Below are 26,671 nucleotides of genomic sequence, written 5' to 3' on the forward strand. Positions count from 1 at the left end.
TACGAATCGCATTGGGAATAATTCCCCACACGTCCTCGGGTCGGAAAAAGTGTCCGACACGTCCTCGGACGATTTACCGTACAAACGTGAAAAGCGAAGTCCGACCGAGGAATCACGATCCCACCCGTGCGTCCGAACTCACAACCGTATGGTAAAAACACCGTCCGCACCGAACTCCCATTGCAACCATGGAGACATGTGCCCGCATACGCGCCCAACACTCCCCCCAGCACCCATACGTTCGAGTCGTACTCCCCGTGAATGTACACCCCCCCTGTATGTACACCCGTGTACGTGTCGAACACCCACCCGTGTATGTACACCCCAGTACGTTCGAGTCCTACCCCCACCCCTGTACGTGTCGTACCACCGTGTACCAACACCCCAGTACGTTCGAGTCGTACCCCCACCCCTGTATGTGTCGTACTTACACTGTTGGGGTGGGGGTACGCTCCATGCATTCGAGGTGAGGGTACGTGTCGTACTTACACTTATAGGGTGGGGGTACGCTCCATGCTTTCGAGGTGAGGGTACGTGTCGTACTTACACTGTTGGGGTGGGGGTATGCTCTATACGTACGCGGCTGAGGGTACGTGTCGTACTTACACTGTTGGGGTGGGGGTACGCTCCATACGTACGCGGCTGAGGGTACGTGTCGTACTTACACTGTTGGGGTGGGGGTACGCTCCTTACGTACGCGGCTGAGGGTACGTGTCGTACTTACACTGTTGGGGTGGGGGTACGCTCCATACGTACGCGGCTGAGGGTACGTGTCGTACTTACACTGTTGGGGTGGGGGTACGCTCCATGCATACGGGGTGGGGGTACGGTCCGTACATGTCCGTCCCCACGCTATGTGATGCTTGTGCGGCCCATACCCAGGCCTTTGCCACGTGGGTACGAGCCGTCCCGCCATTGTTGGGGTGACGTGGGTGTGGGCGTGGTACGACTCGTACCCACGCTCTTCAGGCGTGGGTACGGGACGTACATGTCTGGTTGTGTTGCCGGTTCGCGTCGTGACGGACTTCCGTAGTGGCAGTCGCTGGCTTAGCTGGACACGCCCCCACCCCCTCGTAGTGACCAGTGCCTGGGAGTCAGGTATGTCCAGGGCATGTGTGCTGTGTGACTTTGGTGGGGGGTTTGTGGCCTGCCCTGGTCCTGCCACCCCCCTTCCCCCCCTCCCTTAGTTGTTCTGACCTTCTGCGGCGTCTGCGTCGGAACCTGTAGAGGAGGTCGAGTGCTATGAGGGCCGGGATGACACGTAGGTTCGGGTCCATGTCTGTCCGTCGCGTACGGGTCCTCCTTGTACTAAATTCTAAATTAAATCAAACAATCTCTTTTATAGAGATCAATATATCTCTATGTTGACATCATGTAATATGAATACAGCTATGCCCACTTATAAAACATCTCGTGCCCATTTACATGCTACATAAACATATACAATATGTATACCCTTTTTCACTTATAGCATCTGTCTCATATCACAGATAACTCTATATGGACGATAAGAAACTGGATAGGAGACTTTCAGCCCCCATCGTACAAATTATGATTACTACATGTAGGAGTGATCTAATCTTCTTTTACAATTTGGTAGGTATAATACACATTTATTATATTTATGGTATCGTTTGGATCTCCAGGTGAATTATGCACTAAATTTGCAATTACTTGATTACCCTATTTAAATGAGTCAGTGTAGATCAAAGAAACGCAACATATGACAGTATAGATCTATTTCCTTATTCCCTTCCTTCCTTCTGTTCTTAGATTCTTTGATTACTTGATGCTTATGCAAGATGATTATCAGGATGAATATCCCATATATGAAATGTAATACTGTATAGCTTTGTTTTCAGCGTGGGGTCCATTGAGAGATTATGGACATGTGGAATAACGTATCAAATTCCATTATATCTGTATTGGGTCATAAATCACTTCTCTGAAATTAGAGATTTATGAAAAATGTTTGTCTTAATGTAGGTTTTGTTTGTTAGATTGTCATCTACTGTATGATATTTTTAATTGTTACACATTTTTGTAATTGTAATTAAATGTCTATGTATTTTTAACAGCCCTGAAGAAGTCCTGTCTCAGGACGAAACGCGTCGGCTGTATCGCACTGTATTGTCCATTGAACTTGGAATAAAGAGACTAAAATCGAGGAATACTCTTCTTGAATTGAATTTGACCTATATACATTGTTATTATTGGATTGTTTTACAAGTGTGTGGTGCATCTTAGCTTTTGTTTTATTCAAAATATTAATACTGCTCGAGGTTTGTCGCCTTCTTTAACATTGGAACGGATCTTAAAAGGGGTACGATGAACTCGTTGTATCTCATTAGCCCAGTTCCAGCTTGAGAGCTCTGGAAATGCTTGTTCGAAGAGCTTGATGATAAATGCCCTAATGTCCGGCCCTTCCACCCCCTCCGGGACCCCCAAGACCCTCAGGTTATTCCTGCGGAGCCTGTTCTCCATCTCCTCCATTTTCCACTGTAAATCCATGACCTGAGAGCATTGGGCGTTGACTTTGGTAGTAGCCCCGGCTACCTCGGCCTCCGTGGATACCACCCTATCTTCCAAATTAGAGACTCTGTCCGCCGTATTAGTGCAAGCTTTCGATAACTTCCTTACCACTCCCTGCATCTTCCTCATGGCCGCCTGCGCTTTGCGGTTATCCTGGCGCGTTTCCTCTCTGTGGACAAGGATCTCCTGATGTATTGTTTCCAACAGGGAACGATGAGAACCATCGACCGCAGGTCCTCCCTGCAGGGCTAGGTCAGGAGTGTGATCCCATCTCAGTTCTCGGGAAGAGTGACCAATTTTCAAAGATTGACTCTTAACCATCGGGGGCCGCACAATAGTTGTCGGGAGACCCTCCTCAGATTCAGAATCTGAGCCTAAATAGGAGCTACGTTCTTCTTCTTCGGACCACTCCGCCCCATCAGAGACAGAAAAATAATATTCGCTTGGCACTTTTTCCTTCTCAGTAGATGTACCGATTGGCAGCGGAACAATTTTCTGTGGCTCAGTGTTTATTAATATTTCTGACCCCGGCTGGCCTTCCGAAAAACCACTACACCCTTTCCCCACATCAAGGGAAGCTCCGGTAATATCCACAGGGGCCAGCTCGTCAGGGACAACTTCAATATCTGCAGGAACAGAAGACCCACTTGAGATATTCACTGAGGGTATACCAATGGGGATAGTAGGGTCAGTGCATTCCTCGGAGATCGTGCAAGAATTACTAACAAAAGTATCCACCAATGGGGTTGCACCTACCCCCACTATCTTAGGGCCCTTCTCTTTTTCCTTTCCAACCTTAGAGAAGATGTCTGCAATTGAAGCTGCCACCAGCCGGGTCCTACCTGCTACCTGTTGCTTTTTTTTCGAATGTCCGGTTAATGTTTGGAGTCCTTGTAGGTCCTCATCTCCCTCCGGCTCCATCTTCTCCCTTTGAGATTTTTTCCTGTGGAGCGCCGATTTTGCGCCAGCAGCCACCTTAGGGGCCATGGTATCCCTCTGCGCTCTCAGCACTCTCAACGCCAATGATTGTCTGCCTAGACTGCCGCGACTGCCACTGTCGGACTTCCCGGGCCATGAGCTACACGCCGACGCTCTCCGTTGCCTCGGGACCTGACTCCGCCCCTTCTTGCTTCCGCGGCACTCGTAGGCGGCAGAGAGAGCAGCAAACGCGGCCAAAGCAAAACGAAGAGCCTGTTTTGAAAGCCGACACCCGGTAAGTGCCGTCGGCATAGCCGGCTTCAGTATGCGTTATCCCGGAGGAACCGTAGCTGCAGGTAAGATCTCCTCAGGGACTTAGCACATTGCCTTCACCGCCCAAGTGCGTTGGCCTCCGTTACTGGGCCGCCATCTTGCTTCGCTCCCGATATAACTATGTCCCACATCTCTCATAGACAGAGTCAAAGCTACCCTTACACAGATTAAGTCGTTTGTTGCAATGGTGATGTTTTTTGTATTTTGTTCTGCTGGGTGTTTTGATGTGGGTGCTTTACATATTATGCATATACAGTGACATGACCTGCTCGCCCATACATCAAGGTCTCAATGTTTACCTTCTTAACTTCTCCCTTCGTGGCATCATGCCAGTTTCCAGGTCATGGGCAGAGTGGTCAACAGCAATGCCTCAAAGTATCTTCATAAATGAACCTAATAGCGCCTAAAAGGGGTCTTGAATCTCGATCATGTGACTAATGTGTAAAGCATCCACCCTGTTTAACATCCACATGGTTCCCTTGGACCCTCTGGTTGAGTCTTTTGGATTTGAAGAGATCTCCCATGTGGGAAAGACACAGTTGATCTTTTCGTTTGCGAATGGGTCAGTTTCAGTTCAGGATTCTTTCAGAGCTTGTTTAGTGCCTGTGTTGGACTGGATGCGCATATGCAACTTGAAATGCAAAGCAGACAAAACCGAAATGTTATTGTTTAGGTCTCTTCAATCCAAGTGGAGGAAGGATTGTTGGATCGACACACGGGCCCTCTCATCAGACTGCCACAGTTGTCAAGAACTTCGGCTTCGTATTTGAGAACAAGCTTTCTTACCAGTGCTAGGTGTCTTTGGTGGAAGGGTCTTGCTTTACATGGTTCCCTGTTCTAAAAAATGTGTTTTCTCTGGTGCTGGATTGCAGCAAAACAGTGATTGATTAATGTGTTCATTAGCTCGAGATCGGGCTATGGAAATGTTCTGTAGTTGGGTCTTCTGGGCTGCTTGATTTCAACGTCTTCAGGTTGTTCAGAACGCAGCTGCGCGTCTGCTCTTGAAAATCCCTCAATGCGTTTCCATTGGCTGCCAGTCAAGAATAGGATCCTTTTCAAAGCCTTGGTGCTGGCTCATAAGGCCAAAGTATCTATCTGACAGGTTTATTCATTATTTTTCATCAAGGGTGCTTCACTCATCTCATGCTCTTCTGGTGGAGATTACTAGAGTCAGATGTTTCAGAAAAAGTGGCCCCTCCTTTTCCTTTCTGGACAGGCAAGCCTGGAGGAAGTTGTCGACCAACCTCTGAAGTACCACTAATGTACAGCAGTTTCAAAAGCTATTGAAAACTTGGCTATTTGCTTCATAAAAAATTAGGTGCCTCATTTACTATATTTTTAAACACAGCAGCGTGGCAAGCCTTCCTACTGCACTGCCTTACATCAAATAGGGCAGAAATGCACCGTATTTACAAGATACAGTACATTCTTATTCTTCTCTCATGCGTAGGCACACAAACTGCAGCCGTGCGCCAAAGCAGACACAGTTGCGCCATGGTGCAAGTGTGCCTACGTTACAGGTATGATTGTTTTTGTGCGGGTAGGGACAAATTCCTGCACAAAAACAATCATTAAAGGCACTTTGCTCCTTCTATGTGTCCTGCACAATGCAGCACACATAGAAAGAGCAAAAAACGAGGAGAAATAAAAGTATTTCTTCCATTTGCAGCACTCCTACGCCTCCCCCAGGAAGAGTAGGATTCTGACACTTTCCCAGGTTTACAACACTTTGTAAATTTAGGAATGTGTCAGGTTCCATGGATGTTGCGTGGGAACACCCATAGCAGCACCCATGAAATTCCTCTTTCACGCTGAGTAATGTGTGAAAGGAGACAATATTTACAAGGCCATGAAAAGTCGCGCAGGGTGACTTTACGTGGCCTTGTAAATATAGACAGGCAGAGTGCACCGCCGACGTGTCAACAAAAAAAGATGCACCACTGGCCCAATGGGCTTGTTAATAAGCCCCTAGATGTGCGACATGAGCTGCGTGAGTCCTTGCAGTGTTGGGCCACTTCTAAGAGTAGCTGCACGCTTTACAGGTCATATCATTCATTTATTCTACGTTCCCATCCTGTTATATTCACCCTAGTGGGCCCTCAGACACCACTAATGTAAGTAATACTGAATTCTCACCGCAAAGTTCACTGTCTTTTCTATTGATATGTAATGCACAGCTCACCCCTGCAGTAGACCCAGTAGACACCCTGTGTAATTATTGATTCAGAAAAGTCATTGCCCATCAGGCAGATGTCTGCTGCTATGGTCATTGAATCCGCACCTTCCAGTGTACTGACAACTGGTAGTTGCGATTAGACTCTTCAGATTCTTAATGCTATTGGTGATTTTCCAAACTGTTCCCAGAGACCCACCGAAGCTTATCACAACCGTTGGCTTTTGAAATCCGAGCCTTCACATGGAGCTACAGCCTCATGACATCTTTGTGGATGCCATTGAAAATGTTAGTGCAATTGTTGCCTTTTTTTGACTACTCGTTCCAGTGGCTGTGCTCACCCCTTTCAAATTCCCTCTAGCCTTTCTCCTCCCCCTTCATCAGCCCACTTCCAGAATAATCTCTATTTCTTCTTTTAAAGAAGGGCAAGCCTCCACCACTCCCCACACTCTCCTACGCCCCATATCTCCAACCACAATGAAGAGAAAGGCTTCTTACCACCTATTCCCACATCCTCACTTTGCACCACCATTCCCTCCTCCTCCTTCCTTTCAACCCTACTTGTTCTCACCATCATTTCTCAACTCTTAAGGTGCCTCCTAACATTTCCAGTCTTTTTTCTTCTTCTAGCTCCCTATCTGCTGCTCATTTTCCCAACCTCTCAACCCCATTTGGTCTCTTCTCAGCCATCTTGAGTCTGAAGATGTGCCAGATGCCTGTTTCAGTATTCTCCATCTTCTAAATATGCCTATGACTTGGTAACCATCTCTCACTCTCTCTCTTCTCTCCAGATCATTTTACCCTACTTTTTCCTCTCCTTCTTCCCTCATATTTGTCACCTTTCCTAGCAACTCACATCCCCCGCTTTTCATTCAACGTCTCTTCATTTCTGCCATGTCCTATGCTCCCCTTGATCTCTATTGATCTCTGTTTGTTCTATCCTCCTCTAGCCACCTTCATTTTTGCTTTTTTACTTTACTTGTTTCTCACCCTCTACTCTTCCCTTTTGCTATCTCATTTGTTACTCTCTCCTGCTTTCTTACTCCCACTGCACCTTTCCTCCAATACTCTTTCTAGTACCTTCTTCCACTCTCTTTTCTCTCTCCCTGTCTCTCCTGAACTTTTCACTCCGATTTCTTCTTCCTTTAGTATACTCCCTCTATACCCACCTCTTCTCTTCTTCTCTCTATATCCTTTTAGTCTTTCTTCCCGCATCGGTTCCCCTCACTATTTGTCTATCCTTCTATCCTCCTCATTTCCCTCTATTTTTTTGCCATCACTATTTTTATTTTTATTCTAGTCTCCTTTTTTGCTCTTGCTCCTTTCCCTTCTATCCTTCTGTCCCTCTCCTTTTCTATCCACTGCTTTCTTTCCACCCTCTTCCCACTTTTCTTCCCCTCCTCCCTTCTCTGCCTGTCTATCCACGCCACTCTTTCCACTCTCTACTAACTCTTCTTCCCGTCTAACTTCTCTTTACACTCCCAGCCCCAACTCCCCTTCTTTTGCAGTCCCCCTCTTGTGTAAATTGCCATCGCCTGCCTTCCCATTCTTACACTTTCCTAACCCTGTTCTCCTTTTCTCTCATTCTCGTTTTCACCTTACTCTCCTTCCATTCTTTTATTTTCTTCTTTCCTCATTTTATCTTTGTATTCTCCTTTCTGCTGATTTTTAAGCTCTTTACTCCTCTCCATACACCTTCTACCTTACTCTCTCCTCACCTTTCTATTTACTAATCTCCTCTCTTTACTCCTCTTCCATCTTTCCTTCTCTCCCCTCTTTCCTTCTGTTTCTTCTTCCTTCTCCCCTGCTTCCATTTCTCTCATTTCCTTACACATGTTTTTGCTATCTATTTTCTCTATCCTTCCCTCATATCTACTTTTATCTTATGTTCCCCTCTCCTCTACTGTGTTGAGTTTTCTCCTTCCCTTGCATCACTTCTTCTTTCTGCATTCTTACTACTACCCCTTCTCTCATTATTTCATTTTTTTTGTACTCCTTTCCTGTTGTGCTTTTTTCATTGTGCTCACTTTATGGTCAACCTCCTCTTCTCTTTTTTGTACTCTTGTCTCCCATCTCCTTCCTCCACCTATTTATTTTTCATCTACTCTTTCCTTGCCACGCCCCTCTACACTTTTCACTATCACATTTTCCCACTTTCTCTTTTGTAGTCCATCCTGTCTTTGCTCTATTCCTCTTTCGCCCCCTTTCCACTCTCCTTTTTTACTATCCTCCTCTCTTCTCTTTCCTTCCTCTATATAAAAATGTTATTTCTCCCCACCGTTTTTCTGTTCTTCCCAATCCTAATGTTCCTTTCCTCTTATTTTATTCTTTTTCCTCATTCATTTCTTGGTTCTCTCCTTCCTCACCTGCTCTTTCTTGTTCTTCTCCTCACCTTCAGTATCTTTCCTTTCCTCTCTCCTTTTCTTTCCACTCCACTTCTATCCCTGTCTCTGTATCTCTACTTCCCTTTTATCTCAGCCTTGCTTTTCCCTTTCCCTCCTTACTCTATTCTCTGTTCTTCTTGCCTGCTCCCCCACTGGGGAACAACCTTTACAACGCAACTTTTACAACGCACTACCATTACAACAAAACTGTTACAACACAAGTGGATTTACAACGCATGCCATTACAATGCAAGTCTTTACATTGACTTGCGCTAGATGGCGTGCTAACATTACAAATAGTGTAGTTTACTATCCCAACACCTTCCCTACTGTTAAGTGGACTGGAGTTAGAATAGTAAATTACACTTTTCTAATGTTAGCACGCCATCTAGCGCAAGTCAATCTAAAGACTTGCATTGTAATGGCATGCGTTGTAAATCCACTTGCGTTGTAACAGTTTTGTTGTAACAGCATGCGTTGTAAAAGCACGCGTTGTAACGTCATACATCCCCCCCACTCCTCCCCTACGCATTGCTAATCTTTTTCATGTTCTTATTTTCTCTGCTGCTCTTTTTGCTTTCTTTCACCTATAATTCCATTCCATTCCATTTAATTTATTCTATTGCTTTATTTATTGTTCTTTGATCCTCTTGCTTCTTCTCCCTTCACCTCCTATCTCCACAGCTCCCTTTACCCAACCAACCACCTACGGGCTTCCACTGACTTAATACATTCATATCACTAAATTACACCACACAACAAAACATCTTACCACGCCATGCCTGATAATATCTTTCCAGGTCCTCCATATATTTCACAACATATTTGTACATGCCTTAGGACTAAACACCACACTACACCAACCGTATCATTATTAAAACACAGCACATCCAGCAACACTCACTCGCTATTTACACAGAACCCCAATCTCACCAGTCAATCATCATGATCTATAAGCATATAAAATCATACCAGCCTGCAATATCTAACACAACTAACCTTCACGTCTAGTGACAGCACACAAAACAACATCAACTTCCACAACACCTAACACTACATTTCATAATATACTAGAATTTCACTGATACCTAGACCCACTTGCATACACCACACCATTCATATCAGCATATTCCACTGCACCAATCATACTTTAACTTGCACACTATTCCATGCGAATCATAACATCTTCACAGCTCACATCCTGCACACAAGAGCCACAAGACTACGGATCCCAACATTAATACAAACCTACAACACCATTCGATACTCTCAAGTACACCAATAAGTCAAAACTCACAACACACACCTGGATACGCCAAACCTTAAAGTCTTTACAATAGGCAACAATCTCACTCGCACCCATTTTCCCACACAAATCAATCTTCAACTACCTAAACACACTGCACAGCCTTCACATCCAAATGACATACCATTCAAAACAAACAGACACGTACTCCTACATTATAACATAACCTCCATTATCACCTTTTCTCAATCTCCACTCCACTCCCCTTTTCCTTTCTCCTTTCTCTACACGCCAACCTGCTCTATCTTCCCCACTCCATCCTCTCAACCTCTATACTCTCATTTATTCCACTATTAACAGCTTATCTACCTACTTTCATTCATTCAACATTATCACACTATTTTGCCTTAACCTCTCCTTCTCCTCTACCTTCTCTTTCATTTCCCCCTTCTCCTCAAACTTCTGTGCCTTTAACCTTACCATGTCTACATTTTTCAATCACCAGCTTCTCTGCCCCCACAGCTTCATTTCATCTCTCACACACTTACTATTGACTTCTTTCAAACACCTATCTCTTCACTCATACCTCCTTCTACCCTGCTCTCATTTTGCCTCACTAACCCATAATTTAACTCTGCCAATCCTCTCTCCACCGCCGCCTTCTTTGCCTCATTGCCATTCTCTTGAATTCTGATGTTTCTTATACCCTCACATTTCCTGTCTTTCTCTCCCCACCTCTCTGCTCTTCTGTCTACCGAAACCTATCCTCTCTCCGTCACTACCTTCTTTACTCTGTCTTGCTCTCCAGTCAGCCTCTACTCGCATCACATCCCACCAACTATCATCTCTCTCCCTTACCGTCTATACCCTCCCCACTGCCTCATTCTTCTTCACTTCACTGCCAGCATCCTCTTGGTATTTTTTCCAGTTCACTCCCTCTGTCCCTCCTCAGACCCATCTTTCATTACACTTTCCTCATCCTCCCACAATTATATTTTCTCTTCCTTTTCTTTGCCTCCTGTCCTACCGAATTTCTGCTCTCTACTCTCCTCTCTACTCACTAATTATTTGTACTATCACCACTCCCGTCTTTCCTTCACCATGCTTCATTCTCCATCTTTCATTGCCCTTTCCACGTTCTCAATGCCTATCTTCCTTCCATTAACCAATATGACACCACATATTCCTATATGTCACACCTAATTAGAACTCTGACTTACTCCCCTGTCAGTGACTCACTCCTACTACAAGGCCCTCCCTCTGACTCTAATTAAACACTTACATCGAACCATACTGCTATCACTCCTGCAATCCTCTTGTATTGTCTTCCTATACCGACTCCATTCACTATACATTATGAAACAACCTCACAATATTCCACCAGAAAATAATTCTTATAACAGCAAACCATGCAAGTCAGGCTGCATCCCATATCATCTGCCTCCATCCAATCACTGTACAATCATGATACAAGTCCAGCACTTACCCACATGCCCGCTACACATGGAAGCCTACGTTTCACTTACCTAAATATTAGCTACCAACCCATTCCCATCATTTGTCCCACAACACCACTACACAAACAACCGTAACACAATACCTCATTTGATATATATCACCTGACCATTCTGATCAAAATACGCAAATCCAATTTTTCACTCTGACCCATTAAATAAGAAGCAATCAACAATAATACCATACCATGTGACTTTCCTGAGAGCCAACACATTTTACTCTTTCAAAGAACAACACAGCAGAGCAGCAGAACTGGTCTAAGATGTGATCCTTTACGAATACGCCGAGACACACACAACAAACTCACATACATGAACACCTAAGGCTTAGGGGCCGCCATAACACCTACAAAAGCAGATGCTGCAGTTTCCTTCTAAGCTTGAGCTTAGACCAGACCACAGATCTCCATATTGCACTGCAGAGGCAAGCTACCTCACAACAACCAACTCTGATCAATCCCCTAACTATTTGAGATCATCCAAAATGCAACCCCTACACCACTAACTCATCGAACCACAAAACATTTGGAGTAGTTTAATTTTGGCTCCATCCCTACAGCTCTCATATTTAATGTGTTTTGTGCAGATTGTCATGTTGTATACTATGTGTGGTCTAACATTTTAATAAACAATGGAGCTTCAATTATGTTCCTGAGAATCATTTAGAGTTTGCATACTAATGTTACAAGATTTATTGTAAACATGTAGTTGTTGTTCATAGATATACGAATGTTTTAAAAGATGTAACACTCAGTTATATGTAACCTTGATTTTATTTCGCACATAATTAATTATATGTACTAATTATGAATGTGCATGCACCTATTTTCAAATGTCAAGTGTGTTTTAACTACTGTGCTAACTTAGCATAATTAGAGGCCTTAAATTCCTGAGTTTCGAAGTTTAACTTTCACTTGAGAATTGTTTTGCTTGGATGTTCTCTCCTCTGCGGGTGCTGATATAACGCGTTGTTACTTAGTGAAAGACATTGTGTGTTTGTAGTGATAGTAAGGTATGGGAGGAAACTCTTGGCAAGAAGAAGATGTGCTAACGAAGTTGGAGATGAGTTTTCATGGCAGAGAAAGGATGCTTAAGGTTGATCAAATGTACCCATTTGAAGGTGTGGGAGAAGAGCCAAATGTAGCCAATTTTTACTGAGGAAGATGGAAACGGACTGGAGATGATGAAGTTGGTTACATTGACTACTTTGTGTGTTAATAGATGTTGCATTGTTAGTTAGAAACAGAGACCCTTAGGATGTCATGAGACACAGATCTCTTTGCTATTCCTCTCACTGTGTGGCTTCATGCTATAGAATCTATAGACTTGGAGTACTTTACACAAGACTCCATAAGGCTGACACCTGTTTCTTGTTTATCTTAAATTAATAAGGATTTTCCTATTTTTTTATAGAGTAGGATAAGATAGTTTTCTTTAGAACTACTAATGACCAGGTAGGAGAATTAACTCTTGCAGTTTAACCTTCGGATTATATTTCTAATTTTCTGTATCGCAGCCACCGAGTTCCTGGTGTGCTTCTTACTCTTAGGCTGAATTTTAATAGGAGAGTCTGATTTATTCTTGTAATATTATACTTTTATAACATGCTTCTGAGACTCATTTATATCAGTCTGTTTCTGAGTCTGTAATAAAACCCTTTAACTCCATTTAGTAATCCTGGCCTTCTTGTGTGACTAGTTAGTTAAACTATTACTGTGACTTGGAATTTATGCTTACTCCCTCTTACCTCTCATGCAACGAAAAAAATGTCCATCGACTGAAGAGAATTAAAATCAACAGGCTGAGCTTTGTCATACGGTGGAGAGTGAGGATGGTTAGTTCTTGAAGTAGAGGGAGATAGAAAAGTTATCCTAGACAAGTTAGACCCAAATCCCAACACCTACTGTCCATGTCCCGACTTGAAGGATCGGCGAAGTTCCAGTGGTGCTGAAGAGAGTGGTAGCAGAGGAGGAGTGAATATTTATTTGGAGGAGTGTGTCACTGGGGCTTATACTTAGCTTGCAGTTTGTATGAGAATGGTATGATGTCTAGCGGAGTTGTTTGAATGTTGTATGAGTGGTGTTGTGTTGAAGTTGTTATCGAGTCTGACATGGCCTGAGATCCCAGGATGATATTAAAACGGTAGAAGACACTGTATTGTAATTTTGTGCTAGGGTTTTGTGGGGTTTGTTGTGAGCTGTTGTCGACAGCTCAATTGAGATAGGGACGTACTTTTGTGAGGTATAATTAGTGCTATGAATCTTTTGTGCACCGGCAAATTATACGGATCAAGGTGATTTCCCGCAGGTCGAGGTTTCATTTTGAATGTATGTCAGAATAGCAATATTTCTTGGGTGCTTGCATTCTTTTCATTTCTTTAGTGAAGCAGACAATTGCTGTTGTTGGTTCAGGTGTCTGTATGTGTTGGTGGAGTGAAATAGTGCGTGAAAATTGTAAAGGAGGGTGAGCCGTTGCGTGTAGAGAGATTGACGTCATAGTGTGCTGTGCTGACATTGGTGGGTTGGTATGAATCTGTGCTGTTATTGGTCAGTGGCTTGGTACAATAAATGTGGAGGAAAACATTGTTTCTGGGCTAAAATATAGTCTGATTTCTATTGCTAAAAATTGCGAGAAAAATGAAACGTTTTAAAATATTACATGATTTAGTGAGGGGAGATGTGACAATACCTGTCAGAGAGGGAGAGGAGGCACCACCTGAAGTTTCCAAACACAGAAAGATGATCAGCCAGGCTAGCTTGAATCCAGTGGCACAGCAAGCAAGGGACCCACGTCTGGGCATACCCGTGGCCACTTAGGGCGAACATAGCAAACACAATAAGATTATGGACAGTGTACTGAAACTTTTCAAACACTCACCCCCAGTAACGAGAAGAGAAGAAAAGGGAGCAAGTTTCCCCTTATGGGAAGTACCTAGCAGTTCATGTGCTTTTGAGTAGAAGCGATCTTGCGTTATTGACAAATGTTTTCCGCGATTAAGAGAGAAGTCCGTGAAGTGGTACAAACAGAATGATCGATTCATGAAAATTTCAAAGCTACTGTGGACTGATTTGAATACTTTGTTTGACATTGTTGTTCCTAGTGATTTGTGGGCTGCATGTAAAATAGCCAACAAATGGCCTGAAAGGGAGCCAAAAAAAAATGCAGTAACACATGGCCCTTCAGTAATGAAAAATTATGACAAAGTGATGTCTTGGTTAAAAACTAAAGTGATTGGGTTAAGATTGATTGGATGACCAAAGAACCTAAAGAGATGGATCATGCATTCTATAAGAGATTGGTACAGGCTGCCAACATCCCTAGATTTAATTCAAGTCAGTTCCGAACATGAACACCCATTTATTTACAAAAGTTCCTGTATTTGAGACGACAGAAGGATATGGTTCTGTTTCGCCCTCCTGACGGTCCCTGAGATGGGAGGGCAATTGTGCACTTGGCGCAGTCTTGGAAGTACACCAGAGTGGCCCATTTGTAGATGCTGAATTAGATGGCCACCCGTGACATTCATGATTGGCACAGGTGCTACTTGCTCTACTGTGAGGATAGTGGAGATTTCGAAACTACCCATCTCGGGAAGAAGAATCCACGCTGTAGGAGTGGTGAATAGGCAGGGATCAAGTCCCCTGATAGAAGAGGTACCTGAAAAAATAGAGTCTTTTGCTGAAAATCATCAGTTTGGAGTTTGCAATTCTGGTCCTGTGTATCTTTTGGGACATGACTTGTTGTGCAAGCTAATTTGCATAATCTACTGCACATAAAGAGATATAGAACTTCAGCCAAAAAATGAGGAAATTACATTTAAGCTAGTAAATCAGAATTTAGCTGCAACAATGTTCTCAATGATGACAGCTGATGAGTTGCCTTTAGGTCTCAGAGATTCGGTGAGGATAGAAGTATGGAATTTTTGGAGAAAATACATTGGACTTAGTAAAGGAGTTGAGCCTGTCCGTATACAATAAATCCCAATGCTGTATACCCAGGAACATCGCTGTACAATTTAAACCCTGAAACGATTGCTGGTATTACTCCGATGATTGTAAACATGATCCAACAAGTGATCTTGAAAGAGATCATGAAGAGTTCCTTTAACTCCTCTATTATGGGCCTGTAGAAAAGCTATAAGCATAGCATTGTGCAGGGCCTGAGAAAGATCAACAGTATTGTAGTTCCTTGTTGTTCCATGGTACCGAATCCAGCTGTGATAATATTCCTAATTCCATGTGAAGCTGAGTGTTTCACTGTTCTTGCCCTTTTCAGGCATTCTTCTACGTATCGTTGCATTAGGATAGCCAGTTCCTCCTTGCTTATTCAGTTAAGCAGTCGTGTTTTGGCATGGTGCTGAGTTCCTCAAGGGTGTGCAGAGGATCCTTCCATCTTCAACCAGATCTTGAAAAAAATCTGGAGTCGTTGATCATGCCCTGCAATTCAGTATGTGTCCACTACATTGATGGCCTACTAATTGCTTCCATCACTCGAGAAGCTTTCAAGAATTATACTATTGCCTTCCTGTACCATTTGGTTGAGAATGGACATAAAGTGTCCCCCAAAAGTTATAGCATTGTTTGACAGAGGTCCTGTACCTAGGACATCCTATTGTGAGAGGTGCAAGGAAGGTGTAGCAAGAAAGAATCTTGGCGATCGTGCAGATAAATCTGCCAATGACTCAGAAGTAAGGCAGGATGTTTTGGGGAATAGTGGGCTACTATCGCCAGTGGATACCCAGTGTCGCCAGTGAATAGCCAACTTTTCCCTAGTGGCCAAGCCTTTACAGAGGCTGACACACAATGATATGTTGGATCCGATACTCTGGGAGAGTGACTGTTTGGTTGCATTCCTAGAGTTGAGAGAAAGCCTCTGCCACGCCCCAGTGCTGGGAATGTCTGATTACAGCAACGCATTTTTGTTTTTTTGCACTGAGATTGAGGGCTGTGCTTTTTCTCAGTGCTAACACAAAATCACACAGGTGCACAAAGGCCAGTTGCCTATTTTTCGGCTACATTAGATCTTGTAGCCCTAGCATTGCTTGGATGTCTGAAATTCGGGCTTTCATAGGTGTTAGTATCAAGAGGTGCAAGAATATTGTGATGGATCACCCCTTGTCTGTTTATGTTCCACATTCTGTCGAAATATGTTGACAAGAACTAGTACACAGCACCTTATGAATAGCCTCCTCACTAAGTACCAGCAAGTTATTCTTGCGGTGGAAAATGTTACGTTAAAGCTGTTCAGAACTCTGCCACTCTATTGTCAATTTCTGATTGTTATGTTGATTCTGATAAAGTGGAACACAACTGTCTCGATGTTACGGAACTGTGCACTAAACCAAGAACAGATATACAAGATGAACCACTACCTGAATCTGATTATTCACTGTTTGTGGATGGCTTGTGTTTGTGAGACCAACAGGGGACACCGAGAGTAGCCTATGCAGTCTGTACTGTCTCAAGATAGTGGAAGCGACCGGGCTCAATGGAGTATTCTCTGCTCAGGTAGTTGAATTGATTGCACTTACCAGAGCATGCTTTGTTTCAGACCAGCTGAAGGTGACAACTTTCACCGATAGTCAGTATGGCTTCGATGTCATGCATGACTTCTAGCACTTATGGTCTCAAAGGGGGTTAATGACCTCATCAGGTTCCGTTCCCCCATTTGCAATAGAGAACTAGTACGAAAGCTATTGGAGGCCTTGCAGTTGACTGCACAAGTTGCGGTCATGAAATTTTCCGCACACTGCAAGGGAGATGATTATGTGACCCTTGGATACAGATACGCCAATGAAGTTGCATAATACTGTGCACATAATGCATGTACCTTTAATGGAGAGTAGACAAATGAAGGAGCAGACAACATGATTGACAACCTTTTGTTAACTATTGCTGATACATAGAGGAAGTTAAGAGGTTACAAGAAGAAGCTACTGAGACAGAAAAGCAGAGTTTGGTAAATGCAGGTTGTATAAAGAGAGATGATGACATTTGGGTTTCAGGAAATAGAAAGACCTGTATTGCCTAACAGTTTTTTGCCTCCTATGGATAGACATTATCATGGACCGATGTGGGCAGAAATGTCATGGTGAGAATGTTTCAGCAGACATGGTTTAATTCCAAGTTCAAGTTGATGGCAGAAGGTTTGTATCACAGGTGTGTCATTTGCCAACAGATGAATTTAGGGAAAATGACTGTATCACATTGAGTTACATAGGAAGGTCAGGAGGCTCCTTTAACAAAATGCAGCTATACTTTATTGAGATGCCTGTGTGTAATGGGCTGAGGTACGTTCTGGTGGTGGTGTGCTCTTTTACACATTGGGTTGAAGCATGCCTGACTAGGAGAAATGCCAGTCTCACCGTAGCAAAGCTGTTATTGAGGGAGCACCAAGTTTGGATTTCTTCTCTGGAGTCAAGCTGAGGGACCCATTTTAATAATGAGGTCCTGAGAATGTTCTGTGCTGCACCGTAAGAGTTGCCTTTAACCTCGCTGGTGTGATCTCTACCAAGTGATTCTTGTCACCACAACTGCTGTGAAATGAGGAGGTCTCCTCAACTGGGTGCACGCTGCCCACACCCATGATGCATTTACAGCACCTCTCCCAGAAACACAGGTGGTGGTAGAGAGGTCATGGGAGCGGGTTAGTCTAGTTGTAGGGGTTCAGTCAGTGCCTGAAACAGCACTTGATCAGTCTGAGGGGAGTCTTGATGAGTCGACAGGTGCCACTGAATAAGGAAATATTGTCTAGTGGTGGGAAATGAGACAGAGTCTGAACATAGTGAGGGACCTAGCGAGCGACAGCAAGGAAACATTGGCCCAGAAGGTAAGAAATCGGGAGACTGAAGTTGCCAACTGAATGTGAACTTTCAGCTATTCCTGAACGTCTGAAGAATCTGATTTGTGTGGCGATGAAGGTAGAAGGCCTGCTTTGAGGAGATCAAAGAAATTGATGATGCCTTGTGGGATATACTCTTCTCCTACGTGGACATACTTTGCTGCAAATGACAGAGAGAAGATTTTGGGAGTTTTTGAATAATGGTGAACATCCGATTGCAACTTCTGGAACTTGATCTGCAGTTTCATCTTATGTTCAAACTTCCTTTGTTGACAAGGCTGAGTGCTTTGAGACAATTTATCCTGGATTAGCTGAATTTCCCTTTCTGGATTAGAGGTAATTCGCTGTGCTAGTTGAAGAACTGAAACATTTCACACTGGAGATAGTTATCACTGAAATTGGACATTATGTTCTGAGAGACATTGAATTAACTTTGTTACTCTCATTGAAGAGGATTAGATAGGCCTGAATGGAAGAAGTACAAAAAGGGTAGAACTAAGAAGAACATGGAGTAGGACTAGGGAAGTCGCACAAAGATTTATATATAAAGCTGTTGCATATCACAAACTTTGGTTTTGCTTTTTGCACGGGTGGAGACCAACATAGAAGACTCTTCTGCTACTATTCTTCACCCACTGGTCACCCACAGTTGCATTATTAATATCCTTGCATGTAGGATTATATTCCCCTACATCTAATGCAGTAGATGTGAAGGCTAATTCTAAAACCAAATAATCACATGTATGATAGAAATCCTTATTCATTAGACAATCAAGATTTACATACAGATTTATCTAGAGGGGATTACATGTTGACTACATACACTAGATTGCTTTATGAATATGTTGATACCATGGATGCAAGGGATTGCTATGTTTGTATTCAATTACCTGCTTCAGTGCCTGAAGGCATAACTTACCGCCATATACCTTAACTTTAACGTAGGGTGTTTCCTGTAGTATTTTAGTGAGCCTTTTCTATAGACAGAGTCATTTCCAGCACTATTATTCAAATTATGATTTGGTTCTTTGATAAGATCCTATGTTTAAACATCTGAACAAATATGCATATTCCCAAATAAGTGACATGGTTTGACAATACTTTGTCCCTATCAAGACATTAGACACAGATTATACCCATAGACATAATTTAACGTGCTTGCCAACTAATGTTAAGAAGACATTTTTAGATCTAGTAGAAGATAGGTTTTGAGCAGTATTAGCTAATGTCACAAGACTAATGAGAATACCCAAGTGGTCACAAGAGGAGAGGAATCTTCAAACAGCAGTAAATAAACAATCATTATCCTTAGATTGGCAGCATACAGGGACATTATGTATACAGAATGATAATATTGAGTTGGCTATTCTGTTTGTAGGGACAAGTGAATGTGATCAAACATTTGAGGCTAAAGCACGGAAGGAATTATATTTAGATGGAGACAACCCTGTGATTCCTTGAGTTTATTTTATTTGTGGGAAGAATGCTTATTTTAAATTGCCCAAGAAATGGTATGGCACATGTGAATTAGGAGTAGTTTTTCCCAAAATATATCACGTAGTGAATTGTGATCAACCTGTGTGAGAACAGAAAAATAGATGCAAAAAAGGAGCTAGTGATTGAGAAACTGTGGTAAATATTTTTTGTGCAATCATCCCAAATGTAGGGGTGATACTGAATTGCATTAAGATTAGAAAAATTGTTCACTTTAACTGATAAGCTTTCTACCAGCATGGCAGGAACTATGGGCCATATCAGCAAGGGCCGGTAATAATTATCACTCAACGCTCTTAGCGTGAGGATAATTATCGTTGGCCAACTCTGAATTTTATCGCGGAGATAGCGTGCTATCAGCAACGCTTATCTCCAAAGCGATAAAATTCAGAGCGCAAGCTGCCAATTGTGAGATTATCACTGGAAATACAGTGATAATCCCACAAGGTTTGGCGATAGCTTGCTTATAGGGATAGACATACTTAATGATATCCACCTTACATAGGATATCATGGCTAAGTCAGAAAAATACCAGATGTACAAAAGCAGCGTTAACCGCGGTTAGCGCTGCTTTTTTTTATCTCTAACAGGGTTAGCGATATCCTTGATAATAGGAGAAATGTCGCTTTGCGACATTTCTCCTATTATTTTACTCGGGAACGCCCCCTTTGCATCTCATTAGAGATGCAAGGGGAAGCGTAGAGTAAAAGGGTGCTAACATGCGAATTTGCATGTTAGCACCCTGTTGCTGATAGGGTGCTAGTTTTATCTCTGCTTTTTTGGCTTTTAAAGCCAAACAAGCAGAGATAAAGCCCTTGTTGATAAGCCCTTAAGTTGCTTGTAGATACTGAAATGGTTGCTATTAGGTCAATGGTTTTTCAGAATAGATCTCCGTTAGACATACTCCTCGCAAAAGAAGGCGGAGTCTGCTGAATGTTGAAAGTTCAGCAGTGCTGTACTTACATTCCTGATAACAGCAAGGATTTACAGAAGTATATCAAGAATATTACTGACTCAAAGAGAGATTTGAGTGTTTTGACAGTGACAGGTGCATAGGAAGCCATTACAAATGGACTCAGTGCAGTAGGTAATTGGTTTGGTAATTTGGGAAGTGCAACAGTGGATACTATCTTGAAATCTCTTGTGGTTATGTCTCTTTCTGGAATAGCTGCAGTGGTCTCTTTTAAGGTATGCAAAAGAGTGAGGGCAAAGAAGGGAGTGAAAATATTTTTTGTGCAATCATCCCAAATGTAGGGGTGATACTGAATTGCATTAAGATTAGAAAAATTGTTCACTTTAACTGATAAGCTTTCTACCAGCATGGCAGGAACTATGGGCCATATCAGCAAGGGCCGGTAATAATTATCACTCAACGCTCTTAGCGTGAGGATAATTATCGTTGGCCAACTCTGAATTTTATCGCGGAGATAGCGTGCTATCAGCAACGCTTATCTCCAAAGCGATAAAATTCAGAGCGCAAGCTGCCAATTGTGAGATTATCACTGGAAATACAGTGATAATCCCACAAGGTTTGGCGATAGCTTGCTTATAGGGATAGACATACTTAATGATATCCACCTTACATAGGATATCATGGCTAAGTCAGAAAAATACCAGATGTACAAAAGCAGCGTTAACCGCGGTTAGCGCTGCTTTTTTTTATCTCTAACAGGGTTAGCGATATCCTTGATAATAGGAGAAATGTCGCTTTGCGACATTTCTCCTATTATTTTACTCGGGAACGCCCCCTTTGCATCTCATTAGAGATGCAAGGGGAAGCGTAGAGTAAAAGGGTGCTAACATGCGAATTTGCATGTTAGCACCCTGTTGCTGATAGGGTGCTAGTTTTATCTCTGCTTTTTTGGCTTTTAAAGCCAAACAAGCAGAGATAAAGCCCTTGTTGATAAGCCCTTAAGTTGCTTGTAGATACTGAAATGGTTGCTATTAGGTCAATGGTTTTTCAGAATAGATCTCCGTTAGACATACTCCTCGCAAAAGAAGGCGGAGTCTGCTGAATGTTGAAAGTTCAGCAGTGCTGTACTTACATTCCTGATAACAGCAAGGATTTACAGAAGTATATCAAGAATATTACTGACTCAAAGAGAGATTTGAGTGTTTTGACAGTGACAGGTGCATAGGAAGCCATTACAAATGGACTCAGTGCAGTAGGTAATTGGTTTGGTAATTTGGGAAGTGCAACAGTGGATACTATCTTGAAATCTCTTGTGGTTATGTCTCTTTCTGGAATAGCTGCAGTGGTCTCTTTTAAGGTATGCAAAAGAGTGAGGGCAAAGAAGGGAGTGAAAAGAAAGAGAGCAGATGTGGAATTAGATGCGAAACAGAGCAATTATTATGATGACATGAAACAAACAGAAAGACTTGGATGAAAGGCAATGAAAACCATGAGGATTTAATTGGTTATCTGATACAATGTAGAGATTACTGTGATGGCTTGATTCATCATCAGAAGAGAGATTGGAGCAGCTTAATTTTGGCACCTCCCTTATATGTCACATATTTACGCTGTTTTGTGCAGATTAGCATGTTCTATATTATGTGTGGACTAACACTTTAATAAACCATGGAGCTTCAATTATGTTTCTGAGATGTTCTATGCTAGAATAATAGAATAATTTAATGTGAGCATACTAATGTTAAAAGATTTCTTGTGAACATATAGTTCTCGTTCATAGCTATACACATTTTTTTTTAACATGTAACACACAGTTATATGTAACCATGATTTTATCTTGCACAATATTCAACACATCTACTAGTTATGAATGTGTGTGCACCTATATTCAAATCTCAAATGCATTTTAACTGCTGTGCTAACTTAGCATAATTAGAGGCCCTAAATTCCTGAATTTCAAAGTTTAACATTCATCTGAGAATTGTTTTTCTTGCATGTTCTCTCCTCTGCAAGTGTCGATAGTAGGCTTCATGAGCTGGTTAAAGGCATTGTGTGTTTGTAGCGATAGTAAGGTATGGGGAAACTCTTGGCAAGAAGAAGACACGCTAACGAAGTTGAGGACGAGTTCTCATGGCAGGGAAAGGATGCTCAAAGTTGATCGCATGTACTCATTTGAAGTTGTGGGAAAGGAGCCAAATGTTGACAATTTCTACAAAGAAAGATGGATACGTACTGGAGACGATGGCATTGCTTACCTTGAATACTTTGTGTGTTAATAGGTGTTGCATTGTTAGCTGAAAACAGAGACCCTTAGGATTTCACGAGGCACAGACCTCTTTGCTATTTATCTCACTGAGTGGCTTTATGCTATACATTCTAAAGACTTGGGGGCAGATTTATAACGGACTTGTGCCACTTTTACGCCGCCGTTGCGTCACTTTTGTGACGCAGCGGCGGCGTAAACCCTGCGCCATGTTGTGCCCCATTTACAACGTGACGCATCTAGGGAGATGCGTCACGTTGTAAAGCTTGCGCCACATGTGGGCATACCTGCACGGGGGGGGGCGTTCCGGTGCAGGAACGCCTCAGAAAAGTGGCTGAGTGAAATCTACAAGATTTCACTCAGTCACTTTTCCGGCCATGCTGCGTCAAAACCCTGCGCCTGCTTGAAGCAGGCGTAAGGATTGACGCAGCATTGTAACGATAGGGAACCCCCGAGCCTTGCTGGAGCTGCGTCGCGCTTGCGACGCAACTCCAGCAATGCGCCAACCTTCCGCCATCAGATGCGTCACGCATCTGTTTATCCTTGCGCCACGATGCGCTGCATTGTAAATGCGGCGCATCTATTGTGGCGCAAGGTTAAACTTTCGTGACGCATCTTCCCTGGCGCATCCATGCTGATTTGCAGGGATGCGCCAGGGAACATAAATCTGCCCCATAGAGTACTTTACGCAAGACTTCATAATGCTGACGCCTGTTCGTTGCTTACCTCAGATTAATCAGAAATTTCCTATTTTAGTATAGAGTAAGATATGTTAGGTTCCTTTAGAACTACTAATGAGTAGGGAGGAGGATGGAATCCTGCAGTTTAACCTTCAGAGCTCTTTCTCATTTTCTGTATCGCAGCCACCAAGTTCCTGGTGTGCTTCTTATTGTTTATGTTGAATGTCATTTGTAGGTTCAGATTTATTCTTGTAATATTATACTTTTATAACATGCTTCTCAGACTCATTTATATCGGTCTGTTTCTGAGTCTGTAATAAAACCCTTTACCTCCATTTATTAGTCCTGGCCTTATAGTGTGACCAGTTTGTTACACTGTTATTGTGACTTGGAAGTGCTAACTAATGCAACTAATAAAAGGTTCATCAACCGAAGAGAAGAAAAATCAACCGCACAGAGATTTTTCATACTGAAGGGCAGATTTCTTTTTTTGCGCAGTGCAGCAACTATTGATGTTGCACTGCATTGATCAAGGAGCTGAAAGCAGCCTAAGCCATGTTTATAAAAAATTGCCTGCTGCTTCTCTCATTCCCTATGCTGTCGCACAAACAAGCTGTCTAGCGCCACTCACAACCTTTGTGCCATGATGCAGAGGTGTGTTTGTGATGTCTAGCATAGGATTTGTACTGGAAGTATAGCCTATCAATAGAAAATGCAATGTTTAGACAAACTGTAAAACGTTCCACACATTGGTTGTGTGGTGTTCAGTGCAGCACACATGCAATGAGATGAATGTTTGAGGAATAAAAACATTTATCCAAGTAAAAGCCTGCTTCAAGGAGCTGGTATTTATTTTCACTAAAAACTCAATTGGCCTATCTTAGTAGATAGGACTTTGGGCCAGATTTACCACATTTTTACGCAATGCATTGCAGCAGCCAAAACTGTTGTGCCTCATTGTATTAGAAGGAGAGAGTTGGAGAGCATCATATCTACAGAGAAATGGCCCTCTCCTCCCTCATCCTTAGCGCCAGAGCAGAATTTTTGTGCCATAGTGCGAGTGTGTGCATGTGTCTAGCATAGGTATTGTACTGAAAGGATACCCTTTCAGTACAAAGCAGTATGCTTAGACTATAGTTAAAATGTATCCTACTTTGTATGTGTTCTGTACAGTGCAGCAGACATGCATAGTCAAATCTCAAATCTTAGATTTTTACTTCAAGAACCATGGTTGGTTGTATGGGAACGCCTATGTACCACCCATGGAATGCCCCCTTGTAAAGTGACCAACTACTGGTCATTTTCATGGACTGACTTATAAATTAGTTGTAACACCCGTTATCTGCGATTGAGGCCTTATCAGATGGCATTTGTCTGTCATTTCAGCTAAAGGGCAAAAGTTCATTTTCACAACTGAGATTCCGCAGCTAAAGTGGAAGGGAGAGAGTTTGCTGTGCTGCATTCTGGAGGGAGGGGAAGACAGCTAAAATAAAAATAAATGAGCTTGCTTGTCAGGGTGTCTGCTTCCCCAAAGAAACGCAAATGTGTGCAATTGGTTAATCGGCAAATGTAAAGGCTGCTTGGGAGGCTAATTGATGGAGTCACTTGAAGCTTCCAGATGACAAATATATTTTACTTTAAGAGGGTACTGAAAGGGTGCTCCATGCTGAGCTGAGGAGGGTGTGCTTTCAATGGACGGTTATAAAAATGTTTGCATTAGGTATAATCTGCATAGTACTGAAATCTATACTTTAGAAGCACTTTTTGTCTTTATACCTGAATTTATATGTGCATTTAGAGGCAGCCTATATTATTCTGTGCATAATGCACGTTTAAAATAAATGACTTAAACATTCCCAGTGCTTTCAGGGACCTCCTAGCACTAAAAATACTCTAGTAACTTTTCCCTGCTGCACCCAACAGAATTAAATTCTGTGGGCCTCTTGCACACATGTACATCTATAGTGATTGCATTAGCCAATAGAGATTTCATAACATAAAATATTGCATTTTCCACTGATTAGTTTAACTTTCTTTTATTTTTCAGTTGTGGTGAGCATATTTTTATGTGAAGTTACCTGACGGTGAGAGATCAACAAAACAGTTGCAGAACATTTTCCTCTTTTAAGCCACACCTTTGTTTCCACCTCCTCGCTCACTGACCCCGTCCCCATGGCAGTATCCATATTGTTTTTAATGCATTTCAACCACTGCATTGTATAGCTTTGAGGTGTGTGAGCCAACAAATTTAAAAGAACAGCCGAGCCAAAAGTCTGTCTCTGATCTTAGAGCCTGTGCATGAGCCAAGCCCGGGTGTGTTTATAATGTAACTCATATAACAAATATCATGTAAAATGTAATAAAATTCAAGGAAAGTGTATTTTAACATGTGAAGCACTGACATTAATATGTCATATTAAAGTCTATTAAATCAAATACAGTAGGTTTGTGTACAATTGGTAATCAGAACTCACATATTTGAAAGTGCTTTCATACCCATTAATGAAGACAAAAGAGTTTGGGTGTAGCAAAATATTTGTCTACGGTCATACAATTTAAGCAGGGAAAAAGCGATTTATCTCAATTTTCTAATTTAATTTTGCACAAATCAGCCAGAAAATGGCTACTTGTCTTTTTCTTATTTGAAGGCTTTGTTTTTACTTCTTTGTGTGTTTGTCTGCAGTTTTTAACTAGCGTGAACTCGCCCCAAAAGTATTGGAGCACTTTACATGAGCACCACTTACATTATACAAGGTCACATTCATTGTTTCTAGTCATGGGGAAATTAAGTGGTTTGCCCAGAATCGCAGGATGTTGGGCCCATGCCGAGACTCAAATCTGGTTTCCCAGTTCCAAAGTCGGCATCCCTGTCCCTAATGCTGCATCCTGGGTAGCGGGAAGGAGGCAGGCAGAAGCCACATGAAAACTCGGCTCATTATGCGCTCAAGATTCCAACATGACCTCAAGCTGAGCCAGAGCCAGGATTCAGGCTCAAGCGTTCAGTGACTCGCCCACCTCAGAATAGCTATATAAAGTCTAAAAAGTCTGTGATATTAGCATATTTAGTCCTGCCTTCCTTTACATTCATTATGGACCTTTTTGTTTTAGATATTGTGTCAGATTAACCTGTGATCTGCATTTATTTAACACAGTTTACCATTCAGCTTACAGAATGGTACAAAAACACTGTCTTCTGGTTGTAAAGGGGATTGAGAATAAATAAATGAATCTAGTCAATGGCTTAAGTGCACTGTGTGTGACCAGGAAGTCTGGGTTCAAATCTCAGATTTCCTGCATTGATAAATTGAGTGATCTTAGTCAAATCAATTAATTTCATGTGCCTAATTAACTTGATTGGGACATTTGAGAGCACTTTTAAGT

This window comes from Triturus cristatus, chromosome 8 (genome assembly GCF_964204655.1).
Source record: "Triturus cristatus chromosome 8, aTriCri1.1, whole genome shotgun sequence".
NCBI classification, from domain to species: Eukaryota; Metazoa; Chordata; class Amphibia; order Caudata; family Salamandridae; genus Triturus; species Triturus cristatus.